The sequence below is a fragment of the Dioscorea cayenensis genome, chromosome 1 (genome assembly GCF_009730915.1).
Source record: "Dioscorea cayenensis subsp. rotundata cultivar TDr96_F1 chromosome 1, TDr96_F1_v2_PseudoChromosome.rev07_lg8_w22 25.fasta, whole genome shotgun sequence".
Taxonomy (NCBI): Eukaryota; Viridiplantae; Streptophyta; class Magnoliopsida; order Dioscoreales; family Dioscoreaceae; genus Dioscorea; species Dioscorea cayenensis.
Window position 1 is genome coordinate 20,046,000 of NC_052471.1, and position 15,254 is coordinate 20,061,253.

The 15,254-nt window shown below is 43.1% G+C and overlaps 1 non-coding gene across 1 annotated transcript; it reads left to right on the forward strand.

The window, feature by feature from the left end:
- The first annotated feature begins 5,273 nt into the window (after positions 1 to 5,273).
- On the forward strand, positions 5,274 to 5,380 carry LOC120266798. The gene has a single exon (XR_005538284.1). It is a non-coding gene; the product is annotated as a small nucleolar RNA R71 (small nucleolar RNA).
- Positions 5,381 to 15,254: the final 9,874 nt, after the last annotated feature.

Sequence of the window (15,254 nt, forward strand, 5' to 3'; positions counted from 1 at the left end):
CACACACTCTGGCATCTCACGCCTGACCTATGTCTTCGCGTTTGAACCTTAGCAAGATTTCTTCCAAAATTGGTGCATTGTGATCCACACTGGCTTTTTCCTTCATAATTGGTTTCACAACCCTACCTGCAAAAAAGTAACATAAAAACACATATATTAATGTAAAAACCCGAGAAAAGTAATGCTCAACATAAGGAAAGAATGGTTCACATTCATATCATACAAGCACTTATCAGACACCCATGGCGAACTGATGTTTAAATGCTCTGAACTGTATGACATCAATGACGTCAGATCTCCCATATGGCTGCTGGTACTCAAAGGACGCCAGAACCTCCAGTGTCAGTAGCCAGTAGACTAGCTCTCGTATAGAAAGCAATCTCCTCTAGCTTTCCACGGTCATCAATGTGTCAAGCTCACTCTGGCTCACTCGCCTCACTCGGACCTCACTAAATACACTCAAGTCCACGAACTGGGACTACCCAATCTTGAGTCTCAATAGCCGCTAAAATCGAGCCTCATGCTCGAGATTTGAGAATTCGATATGTGCTAACTCAGGTGAGGTCTCTCTGCGATGCTTACCCTGTTGCTTCTTCGAGCGCGGGGCCATACCTGCGATAAAAAATGAAGAAATGATCAAAGAATCTCAGAAACAACATACTGTAGAATTCCACACGGGCCTATGGAAATTACCCACGCCCGTGTGGATCAGCAGGGTGTGAAAATCGCACGGGTGCACAACAATTCTCAAAAATCCAACTTAAAAAAACGCCTAGACCCTTTGTAAACAAGCATAAAACATTATAACATGAAAATTCGTTCACTTTAAGACATTCAATCAGCTAAATACAAGAGTTGACGAAGAAAAGAGAATATAGAGGTTTTACAGATGAAATAGATGTGCAACTTTCAAAAATCGGTGCGGAATGTGAAATCAAATCCTCCAAAATAGCGGTGAAAGGCCGGGGAACTGATCAGGAGCTGTTTTCAGGTGGGTGAAGATGAAGAAGAAGAGAATTCACTAGGATTTTAAAGAAAAACTCGTGTCTCTTGGAATTTTGCACAACCACACGGGCGTGCGGAAATTACCCACGCCCGTGCGTCTCTGATAAACGTCTAAAAGTACATATTCTGCATGTATTTGTTTTGTATTATTCTTTATATTTATTTGTTGAATCGATTCCCTTTTGGTTTAAATTGTGTTATTTTTACATTTCAGGTCCATTTGAAGCCTTGGCGCCTCGGCGACGCGATTAGGGATGAATTCAGCAACAAAGTGGTGTTTTTCGGTCCGGGATCACTGTAGCACAACACTGTAGTAGTGTACTGGAGCAGTTTCACTGTAGCAGTCACTGTAGCTCATCGCGGGCTTCTCGGCAGAAAACTGAATTTCCCGAGGGGTTGGCATACGGTCGGTATATTGACCCATTTACCGATCGGGATCTGGGCATATATAAGGCTTGTTACGGCATCAATTAAGGGACTTTTGGCCACCACTCTCCACCATCATCCGCTAGAGCTTCAAGGCTGCGGGAGAAGGCAGATCTGAGGGGCAAATCAAAGGGAGAAGAAGGTTACACTCAAGGGAAAGGATCTAGGAGCTCGCCGGCGTGGATCCGACGAGTTCTCATCACCACCTTCTAGTCTTCATCTTAGGGGAGTTTGTTATGAACTTTTCTTTGTATCTCTTATCTTCTACACTTGCTCCTTTGTTGATGACGAACTAGACTCCCAAGGTCACCGGGCATTCGGTGAACCTTGGGATGAACTTTCTTGTATAGATTCTTTGATTTACATTTATGGCATTTGTGTGGTTTGTGATCCTTGCTTGGTGCTCTTTGATGTGTTGTTTTGCATGAGCACTTTGTGATTCAACTTCTAGGTTGTATTTGGTGCGTGACCATCGCCCTTATACTAGACACACCTTGCTTGGAAAGGATACACCATGACCATTGGGTATTTCATACCGCTCCAACTATTAGGGATGTACCTAAGTTGAGTTTCGGCCCTAATTTGAGATTCCCCTAATTGTAATGCGATCATAGGAGGATTTGGTCGGAAGAGATTCCGAGCTAATACTCTTATTGGATTAGGGATTACTGCCGTGACCATCGGGGTGATCTATCTTTGGATATCTCTTGGTCCAACCACCGTTGCCTTTGTAATTCTAGCATCCATCTAGCTTTAGTAGTCTCGAGGGGATCCTAGCTCGGAGACCTTCCACTTTCATTGTTACTTGCGACCTTAGTATGCTTGTGTGGTGACCCTTAGTCCATGTGTTTATAGTTTCTTTTCTTTTGTTATTTTCATTATCTTGTTTTAGTCCTATATTTGGTAGACTAGACAGTGTCATCTAGGGGGGAGTAATAGCAGCTCTTGGGACCTAGGGAATACGACCCCTGTGTCACGCACAGGGTATTACTTGACGACCCGTGCACTTGCGGATTTCATCAGTCTCCATATAAAGATTTCACAGGGGCATGTACATGCCCCTATGCGCTCTCTGGAAAACACTCCTTCTACTCTAAATGCTCTCGCACGGGCGTGCAGAAAATACCCACGCCCGTGCGCCCGACCCACAGGGGCAGTCGCACGCCCCTGTGGCTTCTCTGTCCACACGAGATGAATTGCTAAGTGTTTCACACGCCCGTGTGGAAATTCTGCACGGGCGTAGGCATTCACAAGCCCACTTCTCAAGGGCAGTCGCACACCCTGTGTCTTCACAGGATGGTGAGAGCTCGTCTACAGAGATCCGCACGGGCGTGTGGGAATTACACACACCTGTGTGTAATTCACAAGTTCGCCCACAAGGGCGAGTCCACGCCCCTGTGTGCCCTCGGGATAGTTTGTGAAGTCTTTGCAGGAAATCACACACACGTGAAGAAATTACCCACGGGCGAGTGAGAATCACAAGGTCATTCACAGTGGTGAGTCCATGCCCCTGTGCCTTTTCTGGATGAGCTCACAATACAAAACCACGGGCATGTGTTAATTCCACACGCCCGTGGGTTTTCTCTGGATGCCATAGAAAACTCTGCAAGCTCTGCAGAAAATTTTTGAACATGTTTACACACTCAGAGCCTGCCCCAATATGCAATTTATACCAATGAAAAACATGAGAAATAGTTCAAACGACCAAAACTTTGCCAAATTCACATGAAAACACACGATGAACTTGAAAACCCACAATAAAATCACAGCAGAAATATATAAAAAATCAAGACACCAACACTCAACACTTTATTCATGCACACACGAAACTACTAAACTACGAAAATAGTAAACACTTGGGTTACCTCCCAAGAAGCGCTTGTTTATCGTCACTTAGCTTGACGTACCTTGTCTTACCTCACGGGGGCTCATAGATGAAGGTTGCCCTCTTACCCATGGCTTGGAAACATGATGAGCAAAGCCTCTTGAAGATAGAGGGGGAATTATCAGGCTTGCAACCACCTAGCAATGGTTCATCAAACTTGTTCAGTTCACGCACGTCACCAACAGCCTTGAAGCATTTCCAATAGCATCTCCTAGCTCTCTTCATCTTCCGGAGCATCTTCTTTAAGATCCCCGGGGCAGATGGTACTTTTTCCATCAAACCAAGCATCATTACTTCTTCATTATCCTCCTCTTGGTCGAACAGACCCTTATACGAGTCTTGTTTTAACATTTCTTGCATGTATTCATCAACAATGTCATCACTAATGTCTAAAAAATACAAAGTATCATCAAAATCAAGTGAATTCCACATGGCTTCAGCAAGGCGGTATGTGAGCTTGTCATCTCCAACTCTCAAATTTAGCTCTGTGCCGTCCATGTCAATCAATGGCTTGTAAGTCCGCAAGAACGGCCTCCCAAGTATCAAGGGTACATCCGCATCATCATCGACGTCTAGCACCACAAAGTCTACAGGAAATATATACTTGTCCACCTTAACAAGCACATCTTCAATGATATCCCTCGGATGTCTCACCGTTCGGTCAACTAATTGCAAAGTCATCCGAGTGGGTCTAGGCTCGCCCAAGCCTAACTTTTGAAAGAAGGTCTATGGCATGACGTTGATACTGGCCCCTGAGTCCTCCAATGCCATTTCTTCACCTAGATTGCCAATATTACATGGAATGATGAAGCTTCCCGGGTCATTCTTCTTGTTTGGCATGTTCTTTGGCAAAACTGCCGAGCAAGATGCATCTAAAATCACTGAAGCACTCTCCTCTAACTTCCTCTTGTTGGTCAACATGTCTTTCAAGAATTTTGCATACTTACGCATTTATGCCAATGCGTCAACAAAAGGAATATTGATGTGGACTTGTTTGAACAAACTCAAAAACTTCTTGTACTGTTCATCCCCTTGGTCATTCTTTATTCTAGAGGGATAAGGGATTCTTGGTTTCAAAGATGGGGGTGCCACCGCCTTCTCTTTGTTTACTCCCTTCTCAACCTCTATAACCTCGACTGCGTGTTCATTTGGCTTCTCACTCGGAAGCTTAACCTCAACCTCACCACCACTCCTCAAAGTGATCGTCTTCACATGCTCTCTAGGGTTGGTCTCGATGTTACTTAGCAAGCTTCCTTGTGGCCTTTCCGATAATGACTTCCCAATCTGCCCAACTTGATTTTCAAGATTATGCAAAGAGGCGGTGTGGTTGCGAAGTGTAGCCTCAACTGATTGGAACCTTGTATCAGATGATTCTACAAACCTAGTTAAGGTATTTTCCAAATCGTTCATTCGGGTCTCCAATCCTAAAACTCGGTTCTCCATGTTTGGGGCTTGTTGTTGGAAACCCGGTGGCCCTATGGCCTTTTGTCAACCTTGGTTGCTCCACGAGAAATTGGGATGACTCTTCCAACCCGGACTGTAGGTATTACTGTATGGGTTTCCTTAATTCCTCATGCCATTACCCACAAAATTAATGTTGTCAATCGAAGATGCATCACCAATAGATATCGGGCGATCGGAGGGAGCATGTCCTCCATCACACCCGGTGTAAGTAATCACAACCGCCACTCTATTCGAAGTTAGAAGATCTAACTTCTTACTCAATGATTCCACTTGAGCTGCCAACGAAGTCACTACAGCTATCTCATGGAGACCGCCCACCTTTTTCTTCTCCCTGGCATTCCATAAGTAGCTGTTTAACCCCATTTCTTCAATTAATTGATGGGCCTCATCGGGGGTCATGATACTTAAGGTACCTCCTGATGTCGCATCCAAGAGTTGCCTTGTACTCAGATTCAGACCGTTATAAAAGGTCTGAACAATCATCTACTCCGGGAATTCGTGTTGCGGGCACTTTCTCAGGAGCTCCTTGAACCTTTCCCACGTCTCAAATAGAGACTCCAATTCCAATTGTACAAAGGATGAGATCTCATTCCTAAGCTTTACAGATTTTCCGGGAGGGAAATAACGGCCAAGAAAAGCTTCTAAAATCTCCTCCCATGTGGTAATTGATACTCTAGGTAATGAGTGTAGCCACTGCTTCACTCTCTCTTTCAAGGAAAATGGGAAGGCTCTCAACTTGATGGCATCATCTGTTACCCCGTTTATCTTAAGCATATCACACACCACGAGAAAGTTCTCTATTTGACTGTTCTGATCCTCATTGACCAAACCATTGAACTGTGCAGATTACTGCAACATGTGGATGAATGCCGGCTTCAGCTCGATGTTCTGAGTTGTAATCAGGGGAAGCACAATGCTCGATTGTGTCCCCAATACTGAAGGTCTGGTATAATCGGATAATGTCCGCTGTTGCTCATTCTGTTCTGCCATGTTTTCAGATTCTTCTACTTTCAAATCAGCTAAATTAGACTATTTTTGCATAGGTTCTTTCCCTTTTCTTCTAAGTGAACGTTCGAGCTCGGGATCTCCTTCAATCAATATTGAGAGGTTCCCTCGGGTCATAACCTTGAGCTGCAATAAAAGAAGGAAAACAAAACCCGAACGATGATAGAAAAGAATATATGAAATAAAATGAATGAATAAATAAGAAAACAAAGTGCAAAGTATCTCTAAACGAATACTGCCTGGCAACAGCGCTAAAAACATGACACGTCCGTATATGCATGTAAACCGCAAGTACACGGGTGTCGAAGTAATAATCCCAGATGAGTGGGTATCGTATCCACAGAGAGTAGGGAATAAACACAGTTAAGTTGTTTTGTAACTAACGTGGAAGATGAATAGTGATAAGTGTAACAAAATATGAAATAACAAAAATAAAAGCAACAAGATAGAGAGCACAAGTAAAAGAGAAGGTAAGGCAATCAATAAATATGGGGTACCCGGATATTGATCCATCTAGGACAATCGTTTCAAATACAAGAACCCTCTATTATACTTCCTAATTGATGCAACAATGAGTCATGGAAATCCTTAATTACATGATCCCAAATATAAGTCAACCATGCCTAACTCTATACATGTCCCGGAGAAGAGATTGAATAACCTCTCAACCTCGCACTCGCATAAAATTGCAATGAGCTCTAGGGATTCGAAATCAAATACCCTATTTCTATGTATAGACCAAACCCTTTGGTCCAGGTGAAAGATTCCTAGGCACAATTAAGCCCTAGGTGCTAAAGTCACTACAGCGGTTCACTCCGTTGCACTCGTGAACAGGTCCCCTTGTGTATATCCCCCAAGTGCACGGGTTTGTCGAAGTAATAATCCAGAGTGAGCAGGGTCAAATCCACAGGAAGTAGGGAGTAAAGACACTTAATTCGATTCTTAGCTATGTGGAGTATCAACAATGATAAGTGTGATAATGATTCAATTCTCAACAATTAAAAACAACAAGTAAGAGAGCAAAAGTAAGGACGAGGAAAGGCAATTGATAAAGATGGGGCACTCGGATGATGCTTCACCTAGGAAAATCGTTTCAAGTGCAAGAACTCTCTACTATGCTTCCTAATCAATGCAATGGTGAGTCATGGAAATCCTTACATACATAGTCCCAAATCTAAGGTCAACTATGACTTACTCTAATCATGTCCCGGAGGAGAGATTAAATAACCTCTCAACCTCGCACTCGAATAAAGTTGCAATGAGCTCTAGGGATTCCAAGTGATAAATCTCTTCCTTATTATAGACCTAACCCTTTGGTCCACGCGGAAGGTCCCTAGCCACAATTAAGCCCTAGATACTAAGATCCCCTCAACGCTTCACTCCATTGCACGAGCAACTAGGCCCCAGAGTGAGGTTCATCCCTTAGACCATTCACTCTATTATGGCCGCAAAAGAACTCAAGGAATGCATGTAGAATCTATCACGCCGGAGGGAAAGGGGCGCTCCTGCACCTCCTCGACTCACCCTCTCAACCCTCTCCAACCTACCTTTTGTCTAACGCTCGTGGTGTGTCACTCACTCACAAGGTTACCAACAAGAACTCTCAACCCCTAGTGTCACTCTAGGGGAAATGTTCATACAATCAAGCATTCAAGGTTGGAACTCACAATAAACATAAATTTATTGAAAGCAAAATAAAGAAGTTAAAAGAAAAGAATACATTCTAGGGTTCACAATCACCCAAGTACCCACTAGGGGTTTAGCTCTCCATGGAGCTAAGTACAATCAAAGAAATTGAATGTAAAAGCAATGAATCCATAAAGAAACCCCCTCGATGGTCATGTCGATGGTCTTGCGGAGAGTCCTCTACTCGTCGTCCAAGGATTCCCTCGTCCGGTATAGAATATGCCTCGATGGAAGCTCCCCTACCAACCTTCTTCCTTAGGAATGACGATGTTGGAGCCGTAGAACCTCTCCAAAACCTTGGCCAATAAACCTCAAAACCCTAGCCGACACCCTCTCTCAAGTTGGGGAAAAGATGGAGAAAAAAATACCAAAATCGGGGATGAATCGGCTTTAAATAGAGCTGGAATCGGGCAACTCCACGGGCATGGACGCTACACGCGCCCGTGCGGAATTTCCACACGGGCGTGGATAATTTCCACACAACCATGTGGATTCTCTGTTTCTCTGATTTCACGGCCGGCTGTGAACAATGTCGCTACAAGATTTCTCATGCATTGTCCCATTACGCTCTTCGACCGAATAACTTCCCCAATTCCCATACTTTCATCGGGTAACGCAAAACAGTGCACACGCTCCCCATCGTGAATCACTTTCTTCTTCAATGATATATATGTTGGTGGAGCTCCTGCTCTTATATGCATAGACGATGAATGCTCGAGTGTGACCGCCTTTTGTGGCCCTCCAAATGGATGTGCTCACTCGAATGCGAGGAGGTTGGCACACACTCTAGTATCTCACACCTGCCCCTATGTCTTCGCGTTTGAACCTTAGCAAGATCTCCTCCAAAATAGGTGCATTATGATCCACATTGGCCTATTTCCTTCATACTCAGCCTCACAACCATACCTGCATAAAAGTAACATTAAAACACACATATTCATGTAAAAACCTAAGAAAAGTAATGCTCAACATAAGGAAAGAATGCTTCGTATTCATATCACACAAGCACTTATCAAACTCCACCACACTTAAGCTTTTGCTTGTCCTCAAGCAAACATTAAAACATTATGTGCATCAATGAAGAAAATATTGAAAGTGCTTGGCCTTAGGTTCACCGAGGTATACAAAGAAAGTATTCTACAAGTAAGGAAAATTTCAACACTAAATACAAAAAAATCAATGCTCTAGCTAAAAATTGGAATCAAAAAGGACAACAAACCCGAATTTTGTGTAAATGTGTGAACTCACTCAAAACAACCCATGTTATACTCCTCAAAGTTCTAAGTACAAGGGACTTATTTATCTACAAAAGTGATAAAAATTTTAAAAGATGGTAGTAGCTTCACACATCCTCTGAGGTAGCCCTTTCCAAAGCGGTCGCTAAGGTGGCTTTCACACTTTCTAGGTGGTAGCTCTTTCTACCGGAGTGGTAGCTTTCACTCATCCTATGAGATAGCTCTTTCTCTCATTAGGGCATAACTAGTATCCGACTTGTGAGAGTAGCTTCATACTTCATAGGTTGTAGCTATTTCCACCCAACAAACACAAATAAACAATAAAACTATATATATATATATATCAAAAATTTAGCAAAAGAAGTAAACCTAACTAGTCCCTTTAATATCAAACTTGAGTTTCCAATAGAGTTCAAAGAGTGAGTAGTGCACTAAGTGTAAATCGGGCAAAAATTCCTAAAAATTCAAGCAAGAACTAGAGCATGAAAACATTCAATGTTAACAATTCTTCTAGACTTAAGAATTCAATCATTGCAACTAAGGTGAACCGCCATTGGCTAACTGAGCATATATCAATCAAGAACAATACAAAAGATGTGCACATTATGAAACTCCCCCCCCAAACTTAAGTTGTACATTGTCCTCAATGTACTCATGCAAGCTCACTCAAAATATATCATTTAAAAATAGATGTGGGAGAAGCAATTAAAACAATACTCCCCTGACTCCTAGTGTTGCGTTTGATGAAGCTAATTCGTTGGGAGTAGTGTTTCAACGGGTTGTGAAGCTCACACGGCCAAGTGCCGAAGCACCTTGGTCGTGCCCATGACTAAGTCTCAATTCCCAAGATGACAAGACCATCTGCACGCATACACGAGGGGGTTCAGTGAAGCTCAAGAAAAACAAAAATAACTCGAGTGTATAAAAGATGAAGCAATGAATAAAACTCGATAAATGCAACATAACATAAACTTAGAAGGAAAAATCCTTTCTGAGTGAAGAAGTCTAAAAACAAGACAATAGAATAAAATAAAATGCACAAAAGTAAAAGAAAAGTGAAGTGCCGGAGTCACTCTCGGTCTCCTGTGCTACTGCTGAAGTGGAAGCATATAGTGGGTCCTCTGGTGCTGGGTCGAGGATGGAGGTACTGGAGGAACTGGTGGGGCCTGAAGAGTCCTCGACTGCAGGACAAATGATGAGGCAACGTCTCGCTCTAGGATCTGCTGTAATATGTCAAAACGTGCCATAAACTCTGTATACTGAGAGGCCTGTGTAGCCTGAATCTCGGCAATCTCTGCTCGAGCCTCAGTCACCTCTGTCTGTATCACTCCCAAGGCGCCCTCGAGTCTCTCAAAATGATCATGAGCTCGAGACGGTGGAAATATACGCACAGGGGGTGGTTCCTCTGCCGCTGGAGGTGTCTCGGTCTCCATCGGAGCTGGTTGGGGCTTGGGAATGGACTGAGATACCCCAGCTTCATCTTCAAATGGTATGTGTAGCACATAAACACCATTTGAAAATTTTTGGACCAACCCCATGAGCCTCATTGTCATTAACCCAAGTGGAGCTGGTATTATCTCTTTCTCGATTCTGCTGATTTTATCTCGCAAACCAATCCCCACAATGAGTTTAGTAATATATGGACCCTAGAAGATGACACCTAATCGAGGATATTGTCCTTGATGCTTCAAATACTCCGCTAAAATGTGTCCCAGATGGACCGGTTCGTTCTGAACCATGGAGTACAAGTACAGAAGCTCTTTCTTGTTGATGACTCCCGTGCTATCACCGCGACCATTCACTGACCTGCTTATGATGGCGTGAAGATATCTGTAACTGGGTCGAGATAAACATGAGGTCTTAGACACTCCTGGTTGATAACACCCCTTTCCACATAATAATGAATACGCCTCAATGGGAGATAAACGCGTCATGTCAATTGGGAGATTCTCATACTCCTCAGTTTCAGTATACTCTTCATCATATAGACCAAATCTAGTGGAAAACTGTGTGACACTAATACTGTGATGCTGCCCAAAAGCTTTGAACTGAATCGCGTTGACACTATCAAAATGAGCATAAAAGCGGTCGAACTCAAACAAAGTAAATACATCCAAAGTGAGTGTGCGGATAGCAGGGTCATGAATATTCAGTAACTTGTGCCAACTACCGACCAGTAATAATTTCTCTACCTCGTCAGCCATATCATCCGCTAGTTGCACCTTCCTAAGTAACCCAACATCCGGAATTCGCGTTTGACCAAACTTAAGCTTCTCTAACCGTTCAAACCGAGCTTGATGCGCAGGGAGTGTGAATTGCATAACTTCCAGCTCAGGGGCAGGCTTTCAAGGACGCTTAGCAACTGCTTTCTTCAATTTGGTAGCCATACCTGTATGTATTAGAAAAGGAAAATCAATCAGTTCCATTCAAGCGGCAGAAAAATAAGAATACATGACCGTGCGGAAATTCCACACGCCCGTGTGCTTCCACGGGGCGTGAATACCACACGGTCCTTATAGCCAATCTCCATGCCACCTCTCTATCTCACTTCCATATCATCTTAAAAACAAATCATAACTAGTTTAGCAAGAAAAACGATGTGTTTTGACCATTTCAATCGCAAGTAATCAGTAAGATTCAAACGAAATCGAAAAAGAGAGGAAATCAAGGCTTACCGATGAGCTGCACTTAAACACCCTTACAATCCACACAATGCTCACTCAATCAGCTCGAAGACGATAGTAGCAGGGGACAAGAATGTCAGAAAAATGCTCTTTGGGCAGCTTAGGTTTATTTGAGGGGAAGGGTGTGACTCTTGTATTGGGAGAGCGAATGGTTCTTTAAATCATGGAAATCCACACGGGCATGCGGGAGTCGTCCACGCCCGTGCGCCCTCAAACAAAGGGTTCACAGGGGTGGACGTACGGCCCTGTGGCCTTGCTGGATATCCGAGAAAAATGTACACACGCCCGTGCGGCAATTCCGCACTGGCGTGGACTTACACATGCCCGACTCACAAGGGCAACCGTACGCCCCTGTGTTTTATCGGGATGGAGGGACCAACCTGCAGAGTTCCGCACGAGCGTGCGGAAATTATCCACACCAGTGTGTGCCTCACAAGGTCACCGACAGGGGCGAGTCCATGGCCCTGTGTGCTCTCGGGAAAATCTGCTCAACTCTGCAGGAATTCACACGCCCTTGCGGAAATTATCCATGGGCGTGCGCCCGGTCGCGATGATCGTCCCACAGTGCGGCAGCCGCACGCTATGCCCCTCACTGGATGAGTTCACAGATGAGATCCACGGGCGTGGGAAATTCCACGCCTGCGTGTTTTCTCTAGATGACTTAGAAAAACCTCGCAGTCTCGCGGAACTATTACTGAACATGTTTACACACTCAGAGCCTGCTATATTATGCAAAATTTACCAGATAAAAACATGAAATAGAACTCAAACGACCAGACTTCGCCAACTCTCAACAAAACACACAATGAGTATTTTTTTTTTTTAAAAAAAAAATCCCACAACAAAATCGCAGCACAAGCACTTATAAATCAAGACACCAACACTTAACAATTTATTCATGCAAACCAATTAAACTACGAAGATAGGAAAATAGTAAACACTTGGGTTGTCTCCAAAGAAGCGCTTGTTTAACGTCACTAAGCTTGACGTACCTTACCTTACCTCATGAGGGTTCATGGAGGAAAAATACTTCTCTATTGTCACTGCAAATTTCTCCGCCATGGTATGGTTTCAGCCTATGTCCATTCACCTTGAATGTGCCATTCTCTGGATGACTAATCTCAATGGCTCCATCAGGTGAAACTTCGGTTACGGTATATGGACCAGACCACCTTGATTTAAGTTTCCCTAGGAATAAACGTAGACGGGAGTTGAATAGTAGCACCTGGTCGCCGACTTTGAAGTCTTTCGGGGTTTTAATATGCTTGTCATGCCACTTACGAATCCTTTCCTTATATATCCTTGCATTCTCATATGCCTTCAGCCTCCATTCATCTACCTCATTGAGATGTAATATTCGTTGCTCTCCAGATTTGCGCAAGTCGGAATTCATCACTTTAATTGCCCAATACGCTTTGTGCTCTAATTCCACTGGTAAATGGCAAGAGTTTCCATACACTAGATTATAGGGAGTGGTCCCTATTGGTGTTTTGTATGCTATTCTATGAGCCCAAAGCATGTCGTCCAACCTTTCAGACCAATCTCGTTTACCTTGTTCCACTGTTTTAGTTAAGATTCTCTTGAGCTCTCTGTTTGTAACCTCCACTTGCCCACTCGTTTGTGGATGGTAAGGTGTTGCAAGACGATGATGAACCCCATAACACTTTAACACTTTTGCCAGTTGTGTATTACAAAAATGTGTTCCCCGATCACTAATGATAATTCTTGGAGTTCCGAAACGAGCAAATAACTTCTTATGAAATTTCACCACAGTTCTTGCATCATTAGTTGGAACAGCTTGGGCTTCCACCCACTTGGAAACATAGTCAACTGCTACTAAAATGTATTGATTGCCATTGGACTTTGGAAATGTTCCCATGAAATCAATTCCCCATACATCAAACACCTCGCAAAATTGCATAGGATTTTGAAGCATCTCATCCCTTCGTGATAAGTTTCCAGCCCTTTGACAACTATCACATCGTAAAATGAATTGATGAACATCTTGGAATAAAGTCGGCCAGTAAAACCCAGCATCTAGAACCTTCTCTGCAGTTCGACTTGACGCATAGTGCCCCCCCCACTGGGCCTGAGTGACAATGCACAATGATGTTCCACCCTTCCTCCCTAGAAACACACCTTCGCACCACCTGATCTGCACAAATACGGAACAGGTACGGATCTTCAGAGAAAAAATTCATATGGTCACTGAAAAATTTCTTCTTCTTTTGAAAGCTTAAGCCCTGCTTCAATACCTTTGCTGACAGATAGTTTGCAAAATCCGCAAACCATGGGGTATCTTCTGATTCTGATTTCTGTACCTCATACAGATGTTCTTCAGGGAAGAAATCATTAACTTCCTTGCTTGCCGGTTCTTGCCCCTCACAACCCTCTAATATCGACAAATGATCGGCAACCACATTCTCTGTCCCCTTTTTATCTTTGATTTCCATATCGAATTCTTGCAACAACAATATCCACCGAATCAATCTTGGCTTCACATCTGCCTTGTTCATGAGATAGCGAAGTGCATAATGATCTGTGAACACGGTGACATTAGATAGGATGAGATATGGTCTGAATTTATCAAAAGCATACACTACTGCTAATAGTTTCTTTTCAGTAGTGGTGTAATTCTCTTGTGCACTTGTGTGAGTCTTGCTAACATAATAGATCGGTTTAAATTGCTTATTTCTTCTCTGACCCAAAACCGCTCCCACTGTATAATCACTAGGATCACACATTACTTCGAATGGCTCATCCCACTTTGGTGTTGTTAGGATTGGTGCTTGCACTAACTTCTTTTTCAATACATTGAATGCATTCAGACAGTCATTTCCAAAGTAAAAAGGGGTATCCTTCTCCAGAAGTTTGGTCAACCGTTGGGAGATTTTCGAAAAGTCCTTAATAAATCTTCTGTAGAAACCTGCATGACCCAAGAAACTGCGGATCCCTTTTACATTCGTAGGTGGTGGAAGCTTGTCAATTATCTCAATCTTCACCTTATCCACCTCCATACCTGCCTGAGAAATCTTATGTCCAAGGACAATGCCTTCTTGTACCATAAAATGACACTTCTCCCAGTTAAGGACGAGATTTGTCTCTTCACATCTCACTAATACTCTTTCCAAATTGTTTAAGCAACCATCGAAAAAGTTCCCGAACACTGAAAAATCATCCATGAACACTTCCATAATATCTTTGAGAAAGTCGTCAAAAATTGCCGTCATGCAACGCTGAAATGTTGCAGGGGCGTTATACAACCCGAAAGGTATTCTTCTATAAGCAAAGGTTCCATAAGGGCAAGTAAATGTGGTTTTTTCCTGATCTTCTAGGGCTATCGGAATTTGAAAGTATCCTGACATGCCATCAAGGAAATAGTAGAAATGATGCCCCGCTAGTCGCTCCAACATTTGGTCAATGAATGGCAAAGGAAAGTGATCTTTCCGAGTGACGTCATTTAGTCTTCTAAAATCAATGCAGACTCACTAACCAGTAACTATCCTGATGGGGATTAACTTATTCTTTTCATTCCTCACTACAGTTATTCCTCCTTTTTTCGGGACAACTTGGGTCGGACTCACCCACTTGCTATCGGATATGGGGTAGATAATTCCTGCATCCAAAAGTTTTATTACCTCCGCGTTAACAACCTCCTTCATATTCGGGTTCAATCTTCGTTGAGGTTGGATCACAGATTTATAGTCATCCTCCATTAGGATCTTATGAGTGCAGAATGATGGATTTATACCCTTAATGTCAGAGATCTTCCATGCGATGGCTGATTTGTGCTTTTTCAACATGCTAACAAGCTTATCCTTTTGTTCCGCAGATAAGTTCGATGCCACGATTACAGGGAGTTTA